The sequence below is a fragment of the Trachypithecus francoisi genome, unplaced genomic scaffold (assembly GCF_009764315.1).
Source record: "Trachypithecus francoisi isolate TF-2019V2 unplaced genomic scaffold, Tfra_2.0 Lachesis_group17, whole genome shotgun sequence".
NCBI classification, from domain to species: Eukaryota; Metazoa; Chordata; class Mammalia; order Primates; family Cercopithecidae; genus Trachypithecus; species Trachypithecus francoisi.
In genome coordinates, this window is record NW_022681462.1 from 17,025,605 (window position 1) to 17,047,408 (window position 21,804).

A 21,804-nucleotide genomic window follows, 5' to 3' on the forward strand; every position below is an offset into this window, starting at 1 on the left:
TTGATCCCTTTACCATTATGTAATGCCCTTCCTTGTCTTTTTAAATTTTTGTTGGTTTGAAGTCTGTTTTATCAGAGACTAGGATTGCAACCCCTGCTTTTTTTTTTTTTTTTTTTTTTTTTTTTGCTTTCCATTTGCTTGGTAAATCTTCCTCTCTCCCTTTGTTTTGAGCCTATATGTATCTTTGCATGTGAGATGGGTATCCTGAATACAGCACACTGATGGGTCTTGACTCTATCCAATTTGCCAGTCTGTGTCTTTTAATTGGAGCATTTAGCCTATTTACATTTAAGATTAATATTGTTATGTGTGAATTTGATCTTGTCATTATGATGCTAGCTGGTGATTTTGCCCATTAGTAGATGCAGGTTCTTCTTAGCATCATTGGTCTTTACAATTTGGGATACTTTTGCAGTGGTTGGTACTGGTGTTTCCTTTCCATATTTAGTGCTTCTTTCAGGAACTCTTGTAAGGCAGGCCTGGTGGTGACAAACTCACTCAGCATTTTCTTGTCTGTAAAGGATTTTATTTCTCCTTCACTTTTGAAACTTAGTTTGGCTGGATATGAAATTCTGGGTTGAAAATTCTTTACTTTAAGAATGTTGAATATTGGCCCCCACTCTCTTCTGTCTTGTAGAGTTTCTGCAGAGAGATCTGCTGTTAGTCTGATGGGCTTCCCTTTGTGGGTAACCCGACCTTTCTCTCTGGTTGCCCTTAACATTTTTTTTCTTCATTTCAACCTTGGTGTATCTGGCGATTATGTGTCTTGGGATTGCTCTTCTTGAGGAGTATCTTTGTGGTGTTCTCTGTATTTCCTGAATTTGAATTGTTGATCTGTCTTGCTAGGTTGGGGAAGTTCTCCTGGATAATATCCTGAAGAGTGTTTTCCAGCTTGGTTCCATTCTCCTCGTCACTTTCAAGTACACCAATCAAATGTAGATTTGGTCTCTTCACATAGTCCTATAACTCTTGGAGGCTTTGTTTGTTCCTTTTCATTCTTTTTACTCCAGTCTTGTCTTCATGGTTTATTTCATTAAGTTGATCTTCAGTCTCTGAAATCCTTTCTTTCACTTGATCAATTTGGCTACCGAAACTTGTGTATGCTTCACGAAGTTCTTGTGCTATGTTTTTCAGCTCCATCAGGTCATTTATGTTCTTCCCTAAACTGGTTATTCTAGTTACCAGTTCCTGTAACCTTTTATCACAGTTCTTAGCTTCCTTGCACTGGGTTAGAACATGCTCCTTTACCTCTGAGGAGTTTATTATTATCCACCTTCTGAAGCCTACTTCTGTCAATTCATCAAACTCATTCTTTATACTGTTTTGTTCCCTTGCTATTGAGAAGTTGTGATTTTTTGGAGGATAAGGGGTACTCTGGTTTTTGGAATTTTCAGTCTTTTTGAGCTGTTTTTTTCCCATTTTCATGGATTTATCTACCTTTCATCTTTGATGTTGGTGACCTTCAGATGGGGTTTTTGAGTGAGGGTTCTTTTGGTTGATATTGATGCTATTGCTTTCTGTTTATTGGTTTTCCTTCTAACGTTGAAGACCCTCTTCTGTGGATCTGCTGGAGGTCCACTCCAGACCCTGTTTGTGTGGGTATCATCAGTGGAGGTTGCAGAACAGCAAAGATTGCTGCCTGCTCCTTCCTCTGAAAGGTTCGTGCCAGAGGGGCACCTGCCAGATGCCAGTCGGAGCTCTCCTGTATGAGGTGTCTGTTGACTTCTGCTGAGAGTTGTCTCTCAGAAGGCATGGGGGCCAGGGATCCACTTGAGGAGGCAGTCTGTCCCTTAGCAGAGCTCAAGCACTGTGCTTGGTGATCCTCTGCTCTCTTTAGAGCCAACAGGCAAGAATGTTTAAGTCTGCTGAAGCTGTATTCACAGCCACCCCTTCCCCCAGGTGCTCTGTCCCAGGGAGATGGGAATTTTATCTATAAGCCCCTGACTGGGGCTGCTGCTTTTCTTTCAGAGATGCCCCACCCAAAGAGGAGGAATCTAGAGATGCAGTCTGGCTACAGCGCATTTACAGAGCTGCGATGTGCTTCACCCGGTTCTAACTTCCCCTTGGCTTTGTTTACACTGTGAGGGGAAAGACGCCTACTGAAGCCTCAGTAATGGCAGACGTCCGTCTCCCCACCAAGCTCGAGCAGGTCAACTACAGACCGCTGTGCTGGCAGTGAGAATTTCAAGCCAGTGGATCTTAGCTTGTTGGGCACCATGGGGGTGGAATCTGCTGAGCAAGACCACTCAGCTCCTTAGCTTCAGCCCCCTTTCCAGGGGTGTGAATGGTTCTGTCTTACTGGTGTTTCAGGTGCCACTGGGGTATGAAAAAACTCTTGCAGCTAGCTTGGTGTCTTCCCAAACAGCTGGTCAGTTTTGTGCTTGAAACCCAAAGCCCTGGTGGCGTAGGCACCTGAGGAAATATCCTGGTTTGAGGGTTGAGAAGACTGTGGGAAAAGCTTAGTATCTGGGCCTGAATGCACCGTCCCTCATGGCACAGTCCCTCAAGGCTTCCCTTGGCAAGGGGAAGGAGTTCCCCAACCCCTTGTGCTTCCCAGGTGAGGCAATGCCCCACCCTGCTTGGGCTTGCCATCTGTGGGCTGCACCCACTGTCCAGACAGTCCCAATGAGATGAACTGCATACCTCAGTTGGAAATGCAGAAATCACCCACTTTCTTCATTGGTCTCGCTGGGAATTGCAGACTGGAGCTGTTCGTATTCGGCCATCTTGCCTAGTAGCCAACCCTTCTTTTTAAAATTTAACTTCTATTTTAAGTTCAGGGGTACATATGCAGGTTTGTTATAGAGGTAAACTTGTGTCATGATTATTTCATTACACAAGTAGTAAGCCTAGTACCTATTAGTTATTTTCCCTGATCCTGTCCCTCCTCCTAACCCTCTCCCCTCCAACAGGCCCCAGTGTGTGTTGTTCCCCTCTATGTGAATAAAAGGACACTTCTATTGCATTTTATTTCTTTTAAAATGTCAAAAGAGGACGGGCACTGTGGCACACACCTGTAATTCCAGAACTTTGGGAGGCTGAAGTGGGCAGATCCCTTGAGCCCAGAAGTTCAAGACCAACCTAGGCAACATGGTGAAACCCTTTCTAAAAAATACAAAAACAAGCTGGGCATGACAGTGCATGCCAAGTAGTCCAAGCTACTTGGCAGACTGAGGTGGGAGAATCACCTGAACCTGGGTAGATTGAGGCTGCAGTGAGCCATGATTGTACCACTGCATTCCAGCCTGGGTGACAGAGTAAGACCCACTTTAAGAGCAAGATCCGATTTCAAAAAAAGAAAACAAAAGCCAGAAGAAAGCATAGCATAATAAAAATAATTGTTATATTTGGTAATTGTCAAATATGGTATTTTAAATATTATTTTCTATTGTCAACATGACAGCTAAACATGGTGTCATGTTTATATTTATGTAATAATAATAATGTAGTAAGTTTTGTCACAGATGTGCCCAATGTTTGCCTTTTGTTGTTGTTATTTTTAAATTGCCTGTTTGAGTCCTTTGCCTACATTTATATGAGAATGACTAATGTATTGATTGGGAATTGTGTTTGGCCATGAATAACACAAACCTGGAAACAGTGGATTAAATACTTTTATTTTTTTCTCTCAGAATGAAAAGTCCAAAAGTCAAAAACCTAGGATTGGTACTGTGTCTCCATGATGCCAGTAGAGAAATGGACTCGTATCTTTCCACTAGGCCACCCTGGCATGTGCTTTTCATCCTTGGGATTATGAGATGGCTGCTCTGCTTCCAGAATCGAGTCCGTGTTTCAGGCAGGAAGAAATGAAAGAGCCAAGGATGAAATGTCCATGCCAGCCAAGTCTGCCCTCTCCCTCCTTTCCCATGCATCCACATATTTTAAAGAACCTTCCTGGAAGTCCCATCAAAAACTGTCCCCTCCCTTTTTTTTTTCAGTTGTCAGAACTAGGTCAGATGATGACTCGTATCCAGGAATTCAGCAGTGTTTGTTTAATCTTTCCCCCAAGCTGGGGTTATGTAGACAGGAATAAGAATGGATACTGGGAAGAGATCAGTAGGCTTTCGTAGCTGGCAAACAATGATGGTAACAATATTGATGATGATCATAATAAAAATCATCACAGTTACCATTTATTGTGTGTGTGCTGTGTGCCAGGTGTGTAAGCTCTGTACATTTTTCTTGTTTAATCTCCCAGATCCTTAAAGTACTTGTGTTGGCACCCATTTAGAACTGAGGAGACTGAGACTCATTAATGTGGAGTAACACGTTGAAAGTCGTGTGGGAGGCAATGCAAACTTGAATCCAGTTCTATTTAACTGTTAAGATTGTCTGGGACTGTACTGGCTTTAGCAGTGAAAGTCTCACATTCTAGGACACCTGTCAGTCATGGAACAGTGTGGCAGGGGTCACCTACTGAAGCTCAAACAGTATTAGGGTATAAGTTCAATTAATGTTTTTTGAATGGTTAATTTAATAAGTATTATTTATCATTTCTCATAAGTTTAAAGATTGCAATACATTAAGAATGCAACCTTTTCGTTATATGTATTTTCTTTTGCTTTGTAGCTTTTATGACTCTTTGATATACTGATATTTAAAAATTTTATGCATCAAATATGTTTTCCTTTATAATTTTTTCCTTTGCTTTTATGTTTAGATATTCTTTCCCATGCTATTGACCAAAAGTTATCTGCATTTTCTTCTGGTCCTTTTATAGTCTACTTTGCAATTCAAAGTGTAAAATGGGGATATGCAGGAATGGGCAAGGCTTGCATGCACATGTTCCATCTCCTAGGTTTGGGTGAGTGTTCAAAACTGTATGCTTGTATGTTTGAAATGTTTATCTCAGGAACTGATTTAAAATCCATGACTTAAGGGAATGAAAACTCTTTCCAATGCATTTCCAATGTGCAGTGCACATGTATCTGATCTGCAATTGGCAAATGTCAAAATGTGTCAGCTCATTTCATATTCTTTTAAACTATCCTTTGATTAAGGGAGTGCTGTATCAACTTATGTGAGCCTGCAGTCAAATCCACCTTCAAATTATTAGCACCTGGTGAGAAACGTCCTTCCCATTCTAAACACAAGTTCATCATGTCTTATTTGTAATTCATTTGATGATTTTGATATATCATTATAAATATTATATGTGACTAAGCCTTTACACTGGAGCTTTGTTCTTGTAAAAATGGTAGAAAATGTGAATTGCGTACTCTGTCTCTGATACAGATGTGTGGATCTAGACTAGGCAGGTATGGTGCTAGGCTGAGTAAATCACCAGTTCCAAATGTCTTTATGTTGGGAAACATGATGTCATTAATGTTTATCTTGTACCACTGGGTCTAACTTAGTTTTCTAGCCCATGGAGTGGGAAAATGTTTGTGAATTCATTGTTATTGACAAATAATTATTAGAAAATAAAATTAATACTCTAGTCTAAGTGTTGGCAAACTTTTTGTAAAGGGCCAGATGATAGCTATTTTAGGCTTTGCTGGTCATAAGATTTCTAATGCAACTGCTCAACTCTTCCTTTGTAAAAGCAGCAATAGACGATACATAAACAATGGGTTTGGCTGTGCTCCAATAAAACTTTATTTACAAAAACAGGTGGTCTACATGGTTTGGTCTGCAGACTGTATTTTGCCAACTACTGTGTAGTCAAATAATTGCTTCTTTCACAATTATTTCTTTTTTTTTTCAGAATTCTTTGAAAACTATGCATTAGATTCCTCATTGTTATATAAAAACTGTTTATTATTTCAAAGGTGGAAATTTATTGCTATCCTGGAATATATTAAACAAGTTCTCCTATAATTGATACTTTAAGACTTGAATGTCTTAAAGTTAAATTGGAAAGTTCTTTGCAAATTATTTCAAGGGAAGTATCATGGTGTAAACATTTCAGAATTGTTTGTTAGGAATAGGTTGTGCCAATTGCAAATGAAAAGTTAGTTTCTCAAAGCTTCTCTCATATTAGTGGCCCATAGCTTTCTTCCCAAACAAATCTTTCTATCTTTTGCCAAAAAGCTAGATATAGCTGTTAGTTTCAGTGGGCTCCACGTTTAAAGGCAGGAAAGCATATGGGTGCCATACATTTGTTAGTATTTGTCTCTACAAAAATCACAAAAATTGAACACTCCAGAGCTCTAAATTGCAAATTTGGATGGTCTGCCTTATTGCAGATCATAAAGGCAACGTGTGCAAGGTTCATCATATTGCTTCATGCTTTAGTAAATCAGAATGACTGACTGGAACTTTTACATCTTTTTTCGATGGATTCTCTCACGTTATAGACCGTAACCTGTGTGCCAATCTCTAATTGGATATCATTAATCACATTTCAATGCTAAATACAATTGGGGGATGTAGGTTTTATATTTATATGCCAAAATATGTACATTTTTAGGGGTAGGCAAGATACAAACATATATGTATATATGAACAAACAATATTTATATATATATATAATTTTTAATAATCAGCCTCCTATGGGCCCTGAATATCCATGAATTTTTATTTATGCAAAATTTCAATGCTATTAGTGCTGAGAGGAGGTTGGAATTCATGCTTTGAAAGACTTCACAGTCTATGATAGGGCTTTTGTTGTTGTTCTTGTATTTTTTGTTTGTTTTTATAGTCTTGGCAGACACTTGTTTATTGTTTGGTGGTTCCCTTATTTTTGGAAGCACCCTCAAAGCAGTTGGAGATAATATATTACAAATAAAGTGGATGTTCAAGCCGGAGATTTTTATCTTTGTTCAAAAATAAGGTGTAATGTTGTAGTAATAGGACTGAGTTTTTCCTGTTTTATAATGCTACTTCAAAAATTTATAGCACTAAATCCCCACAGGAGAAAGCAGGAAAGATCTAAAATCAACACCCTAACATCACAATTAAAAGAACTAGAGAAGCAAGAGCAAACAAACCCAAAACCTAGCAGAAGACAAGAAATAACTAAGATCAGAGCAGAACTGAAGGAGATAGAGACACAAAAAAACCCTTCAAAAAACCAATGAATTCAGGAGCTGGTTTTTGAAAAGATTAACAAAATTGATAGACCACTAGTCACACAAATAAAGAAGAAAAGAGGGAAGAATCAAATAGACACAATAAAAAATGATAAAGGGGATATCACCACTGATTCCACAGAAATACAAACTATCATGAGAGAATACTATACACACCTCTACGCAAATAAACTAGAAAACCTAGAAGAAATGGATAAATTCCTGGACACATACACCCTCCCAAGACTAAACCAGGAAGAAGTCGAGTCCCTAAATATTTATTACAATAACACGTTCTGAAATTAAGGCAGTAATTAATACCAATCAACCAAAAAAACCCCAGGACCAGGTGGATTCACAGCCAAATTCTACCACAAGTACAAAGAGGAGCTGGTACTATTCCTTCTGAAACTATTCCAAATAATAGAAAAAGAAGGAGTCCTCCCTAACTCATTTTAGGAGGCCAGCATCATCCTCACACCAAAACCTGGCAGAGACACAACAACAAAAGAAGAAAATTTCAGGCCCAGTACCCTTGATGAACATCAATGTGAACATCCTCAATAAAATACTGGCAAACTGAATCCAGCAGCACATCAAAAAGCTTATCTACCAGGACTTTTTAAATGCTTTAAGCAGTGGAAGGGTCACTGAAATACGTACTGCCTCCTAACATTAATTTTTGAAGAACAACTTTCATTTGAATATGGAAGCTAAGATTTGTTTTGAAAGTCTCATTACTCTATATTCTTGTAATATATATCTTGTAAAAATACACTTACACACTTCCTTAGAAATGTAATTTGGACAAAAATTACATTTCCGAAAAGAGTATTTCCAAATAGTCAAGTTTATTTTTAGTAATAAAAATTTTTATTTTTAGTAATAAACTAAGTTTATCTGTAAAACTAAGGGGCTGAAATTTAGCCAAACATAACAAAGTACATATATAAAAACAATAAAATAGACAATATTATCAACAGGATTTATAATTTTTGTCTTTCAAGATATCCATGGATGCTTTGCTGCTAATTTCTCAGACTAGTGCAAAGCTATATGATTTGATAATGGGAGTTTCCCTCCCAAGTATCTGTAACTTATACAGTGTTATCTTTGTGGGTGATATGCTGGGATATTCTGAAAAGTCATTCTTTTTCCTCACATAATGGAACCAAGTGCGGGAAGAAAGCAAGAAGAGCATAGTCAGGAAAAAGAGAAGCATTCAGAAAAACACCACATGGGGGTTTAAAAATTTTATAATAGATTTAACTTGAGGAAGATGAAGTCTTGTATTAACAAATAAATAGAAGCAACTGCAAATATGTTTGAATGGAGACTATGGTACATATTTTTCTTTGCTCCATTTCTTTTTATCTCTTAAAATTCATGTGTGCTCCTTCATACAAAAATTTATTGTTAATTTTCCAATTGCAAAAGTACTTAATAAAGAGCACTTTGAAAACAAAGTAAAACAGTAAGAATTACCTATCATTGATGACCTAGAGATATGAATAGTAAAACTTGAATTCATGCCTTCTCTTTTTTCCTTTTTCTTTACTTATATATCTTTTGTTTTTACAAAAAGAGGATCCATCACATCACATGTGTTTCATAAGTTGCCCTTTTATATAGCAGTGTACTTAAATATCTCTGACATCTTTTTTGTCAATGTGTTTTATTCTCAAAGTAATTTTAAAAATAGTTTTTATCTAGCTCATTTTTTAAATCTTAAAAGCAATGCGTATTTATTGCAAAATAATTCAGAAAATATACGTAAAAGAGATATCATCTTAGTACTACTGTCAACAGTTGCTGAAGTTTGTTTTACAGGACACTTGAAAGAAGTTATTTATAAGCCGGGTGTTGTGGTGCACACCTGTAATCCTAGCACTTTGGGAGGCCGAGGTAGGCGGATCACTTAAGGTCAGGAGTTTGAGACCAGCCTGGCCAACATGGTGAAACCCTGTCTCTACTAAAAATACAAAAATTAGCCAGGGCAAAGTGGTGGCGGGAGCCTGTAATCCCAGCTACTTGGGAGGCTAAGGCAGGAGAATCACTTGAGCCTGGGAGGCGGAGGCTGCAGTGAGTAGAGATCAAGCCACTGCACTCCAGCCTAGGTGACAGAGCAAGACTGCATCTGAAAAAAAAAAAAAAAAAAAAAAAAGAAGGTATTTATGCTAAAATATGTTTAGGAAATTGGGGGTTAAATGTACATAAACAAGTTTTCTTTTACTACAGGACTTCTCAGAGGCTTTAATGTGCTGATGTGTACTATGATATTCACACAAGGGAAGTAAAATGTAGTTTCCCAAACTTATTTGATGAGAGAAGCTTTATTTCAATAGATTAGTTTTTCTTAGCACACACTTTGGTATACAGTGTTCTTTACACACACACACAGGGGCATACTCAATCTTTATTTACTTATTACTAGGTGATTAATAATTGGATAATGAGCTTAATATATCATGGTTATCTATTCACATTAATAACTGATCCACATCATCATTTTAATGGCTGCCGAGTATACCACTGTTTTCATGCATCCAAATTTTTCAAAACAACTCCTTATTGATGGACATTTAAGCTGTTTCCGTTTTTTTTGCATTTGCAAATCATGCTGAATCAATACCTTTGTACATTTCTGTATATTTGTTCAATAATTTCTTTAGGATATACTCCTAACAAAGAGACAGTATGGGCCTTTTCATCTTATCTGTATTCTCAGATTAGTTTCTTTGCCTAGGAATAGGACAGCTTTAATAATACAATTAGGATAGTTTTTCATAATTAGGATAAATAATTGTCCACTCATGAAGTATGAATAGGATCAGAGTAAGCGATCAGAAAAATAGTTTCTTAAATACTTGCAATTATTCACAAGACTAATATGCATTTATGAAGGAATAATTATTAACACTTTCTAGATGGAAGCTTAATACAAATGATGTAAAAAATTAGAACCCAAATTCCAAAAATATTATTCTTCCCCCTGCCTTCTACAGAATAAAAAAGGTTAAAAGGAACAATACCTTCCGAATTTTAAATGAAAAAGAAACTCATTTTAAGTCCAAGTTAAGACATAGAAATAGACCCCTATTTATTTGTCTCTTCTCATTAATTAAAACCTGAAATACCCTATCCAGTGTTTTATGACTACTTTCTATCAAAAATCCCATAAGTTATTGCACTGGAGTTTACATAGGCTGAGATCTCATCCTGCTTTGAATAAAAAGTCAGAAAGCAAATCTGTTTGATCAGATTTGCTCTGAGTATTGGAGTCTACACTGAAGCTTTTGAACAATTATATACAGGACTGAGCAAAGGCTATTGTTTGCTTATGTGGTAGATTGGAATCGCGTATGTTAATGTTATCCACAAGAACACTTTTTAATTTATATCAAAATTGTATAAACAGGGTCACCAATGCTAAATGGGATGTCAATGACCTATGAAGATCAGAAAGTAAGCAAAGATCTTAAAATAAGCAAGTAACCTGAACACCTCGAGAATTGTTGTATATTGAAAGGCATTTGTTTACATCAAGAAAGGGAAAATTACTTAGTGCTAATTCAGTTTGTGGCAGGCTCCTTCTTTCTCAATCCATCAGCAAAATTTTGATGGACCAAAGTTTCACCCTGTCTATTTTAAAGGGCTGTGGAGAAAACCAACACGAACCAATGGTTCATTCACGTCCTTTGAATCATTCAGAAGCTACTTCCTTTATGGGCTATTTAACTTCAGGCCAAGTTCTTTTTTTCAGGATGAGCATCACTGAGGAAAGAGGATAGTCAGGAAACTTGAGTAAGATTAAAGGAGTAAGAGGACATGTTCAGGGATTTCTTTGAAGCCCAAACTCCCAACTTTAAAAGGAATTCCAGACAGATGGAGAACAACTGGGAACATGTTTTGGGGTGGGTGAGCCACATGTTTTGGTTTCAGGGGTGAAGGAGTGATGCGTCCAAAAAACGTTTGTGTAAAAAGAGGAGGATGAATTAAGAAAAAGAAACACTATTTTTTTAATGACGTATTAGATACATATGATTATGGATCTGAAACTGAGGTAAATTAAAAATTCACCAAAATATTGTCTTCCTCCCTTATCCTTGGGAATGCATTCCGAGAACCTCAGTGGGTTTCTGAAGCTGCAGGTGGTGCCAAACCCGACTGCTGCCAATAGAAACACCTTTCTGTTCATTTCTTCCACAAATTTAATGCCTTTTCTGTCTTAATTATTTATCACACACTGTAGCCTTAACATTTGTAGCTAAGGTGTGACAGCAAAACTGGTACAAATTTGTTTTTCCTTCTTCACAATTTAATGGATAGAAGACTTATTCTTACCATAGATCTTAGCATCCCCAGCATAGGATTTTTTTCTTCCCTTATTAAGTCCAGAACTTTCATCTTTTCACTTAAAGGAAGTATTTTATACCTTCTTTTTGGTGTATTCGAATGGCTAGCATCATTACTCTTGCCTTTCGGAGCCATTATTAAGTAAAAGAAGAGTTACTTGAACACAGCACTGGGATGCTGCAAAAGTCCATTTGATAACCGCACCAGTTACTATTAATAGGTGACTGACTGGAGGGTAGTGTAGACAGCCTTCCAAGTCACCAAGAACGTGATTCCAGAGGCAGTGTAGTATAGTGACTATGGCTCTGTGGTCATACTGCCTAGATTTGGATCCAGGCTCTTCGAGTTACACTGCGTGACTCTCAGGAGGTAATTTGACCTCTCTGTACCTGACTTTCCTTATCACTAAAATGAAAGTAATAATAGTTTCCACCTGCTAGGTTAGTTGTGAAGAGTAAATGAGCTATTAGGTGCAATGTGCTTAGAACAGTGCTTGACACATGTAGTAAGTCCTCAATGAACGTTAGTCATTTGTTTGAATAAAGACTCACTAAGCTAGATACACTTCTTCTTGTTCTCCCTCCCTTCCCTCCCCCTCCCTCCCTCCTCCCTCCCTCCCTCCCTCCCTCCCTCCCTTCCTTCCTTCCTTCCTTCCTTCACTTTCTCCTTCCATCCTTCCTCCCTCCCTTTGTCCCTCCCTCCCTCCCTCCCTTCCTTCCTTCCTCTTTCTATCTTATCTTTCTGTCTTTGAACAGGGCCTTACTTAGTAGCCTAGGCTGGAGTTCAGTGGCTCAATTTTGGTTCATTGCAGCCTCATACTCCTTGGTTTAAGCAATCCTCTCTGCTCAGTCTCCCAAGTAGCAGAAAACACAATCATGTGCCACCACATCTGGCTAATTTTTTGATTTTTTTTTTCTTTTTGGGGAGATGGAGTCTATGTTGCTCCTGGGCTCAAGAGATCCTCCCGCCTCAGGCTCCCAAAATGCTGAGATCACAGGTGTGAGCCACAGGGCCTGGCCACCATTCCTTTTGATATCTTAATTTATTTGGTTCTTAATGACTGTTTTTTTTTGTCAAGAGTCACTTCTCAAAATATAAAGTCTATTAATTATTTATATTTGAGTGGACCCACCCCAAAGCTGCTATCAATTAATAAATACTACAGCAGGGTTTAATTTGTTTCCATATTTACTCAATGGGATACCACTTTGGGGGAAGAGCAAGAAGTGCTGAACCAGTGGGAAGTATCCTAGGACAAACCTAACCCACCCTTTTCTACTTTATACTAAACAGCCCACCAATTCTAATTTTGCTAATTGCAAGGAAAATGTTAAGCCTACAATTTTTCATACAAAGCACTAAAGAAAGAACATGCTAATACAATTCTGTGAGATAAAATAGAAGGCTGTGATGCATTTTCTGGTTCCTTGCCTGAACGATGGGAAGAAAAAAGTGTCTTATTTGAAGGCAGTCATGAAAGAGGAGGAACTCATGAAAGAGTCGCATAGGTTGATTGTGAAAAAGATAATGTGGAGGAATTCCAGAGTCTCTGTTTTGGTTGCATGCTGTGGAAAGCCAAGTTAGCGTAGAGCTGAGGATGAATCCCAAACAACCACATGCTTGAGGCATCAAAAGACAGAGACAGGAAAGGAAAGACAGGCAGGCGCGAGCACACACACACACACACACACACACACACGCACACACTCTCTCTCTCTCTCTCTCTCTCAAAGGAATTATTTTAAAGCAGTAAACGTATCTTTTACTGAAATACCAAATTTTATTTTGTGTGTATTTTTTGTTTTTGAGTTATATACGTCAGAGACGGGCACTCTCATCCTCTCAATGTTTGAGTTTGTTCCAGTGTTGATCCAATCCTAACTGCAAGATTTGTTCAGTGAACAAAGACATGTATCTTTAAAGCCAAAGGTCGTTTCCCTAAAACAGTGATTCTCAAAATTTTCGATCTCATATCCTTATACAACTTTTTAAAATTATTGAGAATTTCATTTTATTATATCCATTGATATTTACCATATTAGAAACTGGAACTGAGAAAAAACTACTTATTCACTTATCTAAATCCCATTTCACATTTTGGCAAATTTTTTTTGTGAAAACACATTTTTCAAAACAAAAAAATAATGAGAAGAGTGGCAAAATGTTCAGCTTAATAGATGACAGATTCTCATATCGGTTTCTCGATTTAATTTGTTTTGTATTTCATGTCATGTAGTCTCTAGAAAACTCTGCTGTACTATAATGAGAGAACAAGAATGAAAATGGAAAGAACACTTTAGTATTTTGGGGGAAATAGTTTTGAATTCATAGACTTCCTGAATATGTCTCAGGAATACCCCAGGAATCTCCATACCGCACTTGGAGAACTACTATCCCAGGACAAAGTCGTACGCTTGGTCAAGACTGAGTGGCCTGATTTAATTGTTGCTGTTGTTATTGCATCACTATAGGTTATTGGTTTTAAAAAGCCCATCTCTTTACACTCTGAATTTGGAATATGTCTTACATTGAGAGTGACTTACTACAGCTGTTGGCCCAGTGGCAGTTGTGATGTAGTTATTACCTGCACAAGCCTGAATTTGGTCATAGCTATTCATACATCATCATTTTTATTGAATTATCTGCATTGTTGTTATTATGTGTTCAGAGTTTATTGTCATTTAAAGTCTCTTTCTCTCAGAATTTATAGTATAATATAGTTCTGAGATGAGAAGTTACTATAGATGCAGAAAGGCAAGAAGAGAGCAGTGGAGCATATATTTGACATTAAGAAAGCAATTTTGGGAGAAGGAGTAGGATTCTATATTTTCTTGCACAAGAACAACAATGTGCTTCATGGTACCAAAAAAGGCACTAAGTCCACACGTATCTGTGGCTGAATTGTGTGTGGTTAGTGAGAAATGTGCGAAGTGATTGCCTTTCATATGCCAAACCACACACCTAAAGACACAAAAACTTGCCAAATCTCTTGGTATCGAGGAAAGATGCTGCTCAGCAATGAGAGGATGATGTGACCAACTTACGTGTCATGCAGGATTATCATTAAGGTAGGGTGTCATTACTTAATTGGCAGCCTTTTTCCTTTCTTAGAGGTTCATGAAATAATTCATGTCTTTCCACTGATGACATCTTAGGTTGGATACAATACTCACAACAAAATTTTTAACTGGTGTATTAGTTTCCTAGACTTGTGATAACAGGTTACCACAAACCAGGTGACTTAACACAACAGAAATTTATTCCCTCACAGTTTTGGGGACTAGAAGCCTGAAATCAAGGTGTCAGCAGAGTCATGTACCCTCTAACACTGGTGGAATCCCTCCTTTCCTCCTTCTAGTTTCTGATAGTGGCTGTAATTCCTTGGTGTTTCTTATGGGCATGCAGGTGTATCATCCCAGTTTTTGCTTCTGTCATCACAGGATGGTCTCCTTGTGTACCTCTGTCTTCACATGGTGTTTTTCCCTCTTTGTAGGGACACCAGTCATATTGGATTAAGGGCTCACCCTACTCTAATATGACCTCATCTTAACTAATTACAACTATAAAATCTCTATTTCCAAAAAAGTCACATTCTGGGGTACTAGGGGTTAGGATTTCAACATGTCTTTTGGAAGGCTATAATTCAACCCATAACAACAGGTAAGGAACATAGCATTTCTATGTCTGTGGCAGAGAAAATTCTATGAGTTTCCAAATTCTGTTTTGTATCCCTCTCTCCTGGGCACAATAAAAATTTTATTTTCCAGTTCCCTTGCAGTAAGGCAAGAGTGTGTGACCAATTATGGGCAACGAAATATGAGAATAAGTGGCATGGCATGTGTCACTTCTGGGCTGAGGCTGTAAAAAGCTGCTGTGTGAGTTTTCAGTTTCTTGATTTTCCTCAGGTAGTGAGTGTAAGAGCAATGTGTTGAGCTAGCAAACCCATAAGATCACAGCAGCCTGGATCTCTAAGTCACTATATGGATGATGAAGCTCTACACTGTTGAGTCTGACCTAAAGCAATCTTTATATTGTGAGAAATGTGTATGTGTTAAACCACTGAGATTTTGGAGTCATTTGTCACAGAAGCATAATCTAGTCTATCCTGATTAACACGTGAAGATGCACCAAAAGGTAGAGGATGGCATGAAGTGATGAATTTCCAATTAACTTTCTGTAGCCATATCTATAAATTCTTTCTAAGGATGAAATACTCCTTTTAACATTCAAAAATCAATCAATGTTACACACCACATCAATAGAATAAAGGATAAAAACCACATGATTATCTCAATAGATGCAGAAAAAAACATTTGACAACATCCAACACTTTGTTATGATGAAAACACTGAACAAATGAAGGCAAGTCAACTTTCTCAACCTAATAAAGGGCATCTACAAAAAATCCATCACTATGATCATATATAATGGTGATTTCCTCCTGAGATTAAGAACAAAATGAGAATGTCCACTCTCATCAGTTCTGTTCAACATTTGTACTGGAGGTTTGCTAGCCAGAGCAATTAAGCAAGAAAACAAGATAAAGGCATCCAGACAGGAAGGGAAAAAGTAAAATTATTTTTATTCATATGTGATATGGTCTTATGTGTTAAAAATTTTAAGGAAGCCACAAAAAATGATTAAATATAATAAATGAATTGAGTAAAGTTGCAAGGTACAAGCTCAATATATGAAATCAATTTTATTTATATGTATTAGCAATGAACAAGCCAAAGTGAAGTTAAGAAAACAACTCAATTTATAATAGAATTAAAAGAATAAAATTCTTGGGAATACATTTAAAAAGTGCAAGATGTGCACACTGAAAACAATAAAACATTATTGAAAGATATTAAAGAAGATCTAAATAAATGGAAAGATATCCCATGTTCATAGATTGGAAGACAGTATTGGGTTTTGTTTGTTTGTTTGTTTGTTTACTTTCTTAAGTTGTATTTTAGGTTCAGGGGTACATGTCAAAGTTTGTTACATAGGTAAACTCATGTCAGAGGGGTTTGTTATACAGATTATTTCATCACCTGTGAATTAAGCCCAGTGCCCAATAATTACATTTTCTGTTCCTGATAATATTGCTAAGGTGATAATACTTCCCCAAATTGATCTATAGATTCACACAATTCCTATTAAATTCCAGTTGCCTTTTTTTTGGTAAAAGTTGATAACTAATGTTAAAATACATATGGAAATTCAAGGAACCCAGAACACCTAGAACAACCCTGAAAAACAGCAAAGTTGGAGGACTCACTCATCAGAATAAAATTAACAGGCTCACACATACTGCTTTTCAGAAAAACAACATCTTTATTTTAAACATAAAATTAATATATTCTTACTTGTACTAGTCAGGATAGGCAAGGTCATTCTTCATGAACAAACTCTCAAAATCTTAAAAGTTTAGAATAATAAGAGTTAATTTTTTGCTCTAATTAAGTATCCACTGGGGATTGGCTGAGAGTATAGATCCACATCTCATTTCCAAATCTAGGCTGATGGAACAGTCACTATCTCAAACTTGAGCCACCATCTCAAGGTTTTGTGTCAACAGAAAAGAGCTCAGAGGGATCCTGCACCAGCTATAAAACATTCCAGCCTGGAAGTGACACATACCATTTTTGCTTATAATTCTTTAGAAAGAACCAATTACATGGTGCCACTCAACCACAAGGAGTCTGGTATAATTCTTTCATGGGCTCCCATAACAAGGAAATGCAACTCTGTAGTGAAGAGATAGATTATCTCTTGTAAGAAAATCAAATGATACAAAACCATTTCACTCAGTAATACCCTGGAGATTATCACCATTAACAAGGTGGCATATATTTTCTAGACTCTTATAGGAATATACATATCCACACATACATAATTAAATTTTAAAAATCACACTAGAAATGTCATTCTAAAATCCGTTCCTCCCTGGGCCCCGAATCATATAACAGTCACATTTCTCCACGAAAAGACATATAATTTTACCTCACATCTTCTAGCTGCTGCAGGCTAGGATGGACTGTGATTTAATTCATTTACTCTGTATAGAGTTATATTTAGTTTCTTTCTAGTTTTTGATATTATTAAACACTTTGTAATCAATACTCTTGCACATGTATCTTAGCTAACAGTAAATGTTTATGACTGACTGAATAAAGATGTCAACAAATGAATGAATGAAGATAACCAATCACCAGTGATTTAAGACTCCAAACACACCATGAGAGAAGTAAAAAATGCATTATTCTAACCTTTTCCACGTTGTTCAGCATGTTCCAGAATGGCAATAAAGGCAGAGGAATTCTTAACTAAGTTAATGTAGCAGTTCATTCACATTAGCGTTTCTAGAGTTCGTTATACCCCTGGATTCCTGTTCAAGGAAAAAATTTTTTGATTATAAAACTTAATATCCACTCTGAGAGCCTGTGGAAATAGAAAGTAGATGGCAATGTTATTGCCCGAAGTCTGAAGCTCCCGAGACATGAACAAGATGGTAATGTGACCCCTCATTTACTTTTTATCTTCAGCTTCAATTTTTTAATCATCATGTATCTAGAATGACTAGTGATTTAAATGAGAAACTGGAATCTAAAGATAATCTGAGTTTTAGTAGTTTAAACCAATCACCAGTGCACCAGCTTGAAAAGCTTTGTGACTTTGACTGTGGAAGTATTTACAGTCCCAGGAGGAAAGTGTCTTTGGCAGCTCTCAGTTTTGATGGGTTAAGTAGTTTGTAGTTGGTCTTGGAGGGAGTGTTACTGTGGAAGATAAATGAGTTCCTCAGTTTATGAACTTACTCCCCAGGCTGCTCAACTCAGCTAAGCTCTCCTGGCAACTGCTCGATGGGGTTCTCACTGTGAGACAGTCAGCACCACGCTTGAAGCCCTGCAGGAAAAACAAACCCCACTGAACCAACCAAAATACTGGAGAGAACTTCAGTAGTTTCAGTAAATCCTAAATCAAAGAAGATGGGATGTGTGTGAATGTGTGTGTGTGTGCGCGCGTGCTTATCATACATCCTCATTCACATGAACTTTATAAGGACCCATCATAAAAGATGACTGAAAGCAACCAGAAAAACATTCTTCTTAGGCTGATCTATTTCATTTTCAATTCAAGCTGTATATAGTATGCATAGCATATTTTAAAGATCTGTTTAATTTTGGCAATTATATTTGAGTAGTTATTTTCTTAGTCTCTCTGTGTGTGTGTATGTGTGACGAGAGAGAGAAGGGGGGAGAGAGAGAGAGAGAGAGAGAGAGAGAGAGAGAGAGAGAGATTTGGCCAAGGAGATAATAAAGGGGAAGGTAAATAATATGAGGAATTATAGCAAATTATTATGTCTGATTTGGGAATATAGAACAGGAATGTATCAACTAACTAGGAATGCACTACAAAATGCCATAGACTGGGCTTATTTCTTACCGTCCTAGAGATAGAGAATTTTAAGATCAAGGTTCCAGCAAGGTAGACTTCATTCTGAACCTTTTTCTCATGGCTTGTAGGCAGCCACCATCTGAATGTGTGCTCACATGACTTATTTGTATGAGCACATGGAGAGAGAGAGGTGGAGAGAGGTGTGGGGAGGAGGAGGCAGCACATTAGCTCTCCAGTGTGCTTTCTTATAAGGGCACTAATCCCATCATGAGTGCTCCTCTCATTACTTCATCTAATCCTAACGATCTCCCCAAATCCCATCTTCAAACACCGTCACGCTGGGGGTTAGGGTTTCAACCAATGAATTTAGGGATGCACAAACATTCATTCCATAATAAGAGGTGTTAAATTCTTTGCTCACTTAATCAGTCCCCAAAAATTTCCTAGGAAACTGAAGTTTAAAACATTTCTATTTTGGACAATCTCCAGGTTAAAAATCTCCACTCTGAAAATGATGTCTACACAAACATTCTTTGTTGCCCCTCCATCTTACACAGGGTTGAAAGTCTTCACTTTCATTCCCACCCTCATCTCTTACATCAAATTCTTGTGAAGTTTTTAAAACGGTGGAGTCTGATAAAGATTAAAGAAAGAAGCAGGGAAAAGCAAATTTGAGAAACTGTTTCCAGGGGCCAACCCCTGGATACTCTCCTGTTTGCCAATTTCCTACTGCTACTACCCAAACCTTTAATTTGACTTCACTTTCTTACCTGTCTGAAATTTGACAATTAAAGATGCATTTAAGCTAACAAGCATTAGCATTTTAAAAATGCAAATGTGTGTATGTGTGTTTGTGTGTGTGTTGAGGAGAACATCATGTTAACAGACTATTAATTATTTTGACAATAGTAGGATATTGGTCAATCCAAGTCCTTTTCTTTCTAGCAGATGGTTGAAGCTAACTGCACTGAGATCACAGAAGTTGTAGGAAGAGGAAGAGATGGAGAATGGAGAAGTGGATATGGGGAGAGGTCAGAATCGTGCACCAATGTGTTCACCCCAGTACATATGGCAACTCAAAAGGCTCATGTCCCATAATGGACACTGTATAAATATTTGTTGGATGAGTGAAATGAAGAAAGACTATTGAAGTGTCTTTGCGGTAAATACTAAAAGTTGGGTGTTGGGTCTTATAAAACGATGCTGACACAGCATAACAACTTCTTTTAACCTTTGCCAAGATTTCCTGAGTGTAACTCCCTGTTTATCTTTCTTTTGATTTTCTATCAGTACATCCTGAGCTTGATCTTGGGGGTTATCCGACATGTTATTATCACTTAGATAAACTGTTCACTCTCTGTAACTTGCACCTGAAAATGAACAAGGCCAGCCTCTTGCAGAAAAGGGATGACCTTTGTCCTGTGCATAATTTACAAATATTTTCGCCATTCTGTAGGTTGTTTATTTATTCTATGATGGTTTCTTTCATTGTGTATGCAGAAGCTCTTTCGTTTAGCTAGATCCCATTTGTCAGTTTTTGCTTGCAATTGCTTTTGGCATCTTCCTCATGAAATATTTGCTTGTTCCTATGTCCAGAATGTTATTGCCTAGGTTGTCTTCCAGGATTGTTATAGTTTTGGGTTTTACATTTAAATCTTTAATCCACATTGAGTTTATTTTCATATGTGGAATAAGGAAGGGGTCCAGTTTTGATCTTCTGCATGTGGCTAGCCAGTTATCCCAGCACCATTTATTGAATAGGGAATCCTTTCCCCCTTGCTTGTTTTTGTCAGCTTTGTTGAAGATCATATAGTTGTAGATGTGTGACCTTTCTCATAAGGGCTCTCTATTCCTTTCCATTGGTCTATGTGTCAGTTCTTGTACTAGTGCCATGCTGATTGGATTACTGTAGCCCTATAGTAGAGTTTGAAGTCAGGTAACGTGATGCCTCCAGCTTTTTTTTTTTTTTTTTGCTTAGGATTACCTTAGCTATTCAGACTCTTTTTTGGTTCCATATTAATTTTAAAATAGTTTTTTTCTAGTTCTGTGAAGAATGTCATTGGTAGTTTAATAGGAATAGCATTGAATCTATAAATTGCTGTGGGCAGTATGGTCTTTTAAATAATATTGATTCTTCCTATCCATGAGCATGGTATATTTTTCCATTTGTTTGTGTCATCTCTGATTTCTTTGAATAGTGTTTTTTAATTCTCCCTGTAGAGATCTTTCACTTTCCTGGTTAGCTGTATTCCTAGGTATTTTATTCTTTTTGTGGCAATAGTGAATGGGATTGCATTCTTAATTTGGCTGGCAGCTTGGTTGTTGTTGGTATATAGGAATACTAGGGATTTTATCCTTTGCTTTTGTATCCTGAGATTGCTGAAGTTGTTTATCAGCTTAAGGAGCTTTTGGGCAGAGACTACGGGGTTTTCTCAATATACAATCATGTCATCTGCAAAGAGTGATTTCCTCTTTTCCTATTTGGAGACCCTCTATTTCTTTCTGTTGCCTGATTTCTCTTGCCAGGACTTTCAGTACAAATGTTGAATAGGAGTGGTGAGAGAGAGCATCCTTGTCTTATGCCAGTTTTCAAGGGGAATGTTTCCAGCTTTTGCCTGTAAAGTATGTTGCTGGCTGTGGGTTTGTCATAGATGGCTCTTATTACTTTGAGGTATGTTCCTTCAATACCTAGTTTATTGATAATTTTTTTTTTTTTGGGCTGGAGTGCAGTGGCCTGGATCTCAGCTCACTGCAAGCTTCGCCTCCTGGGTTCACGCCATTCTCCTGCCTCAGCCTCCCGAGTAGCTGGGACTACAGGCACCCGCCACCTCGCCCGGCTAGTTTTTTTTGTATTTTTTTAGTAGAGATGGGGTTTCACAGTGTTAGCCATGATGGTCTCGATCTCCTGACCTCGTGATCCGCCCGTCTCGGCCTCCCAAAGTGCTGGGATTACAGGCTTGAGCCACTGCGCCTGGCGTTATTGATAATTTTTAATGAAAGGGGTGTTGAATTTTATCCAAAGACTTTTCTGCATTTGTGGTTTTGTCTTTAG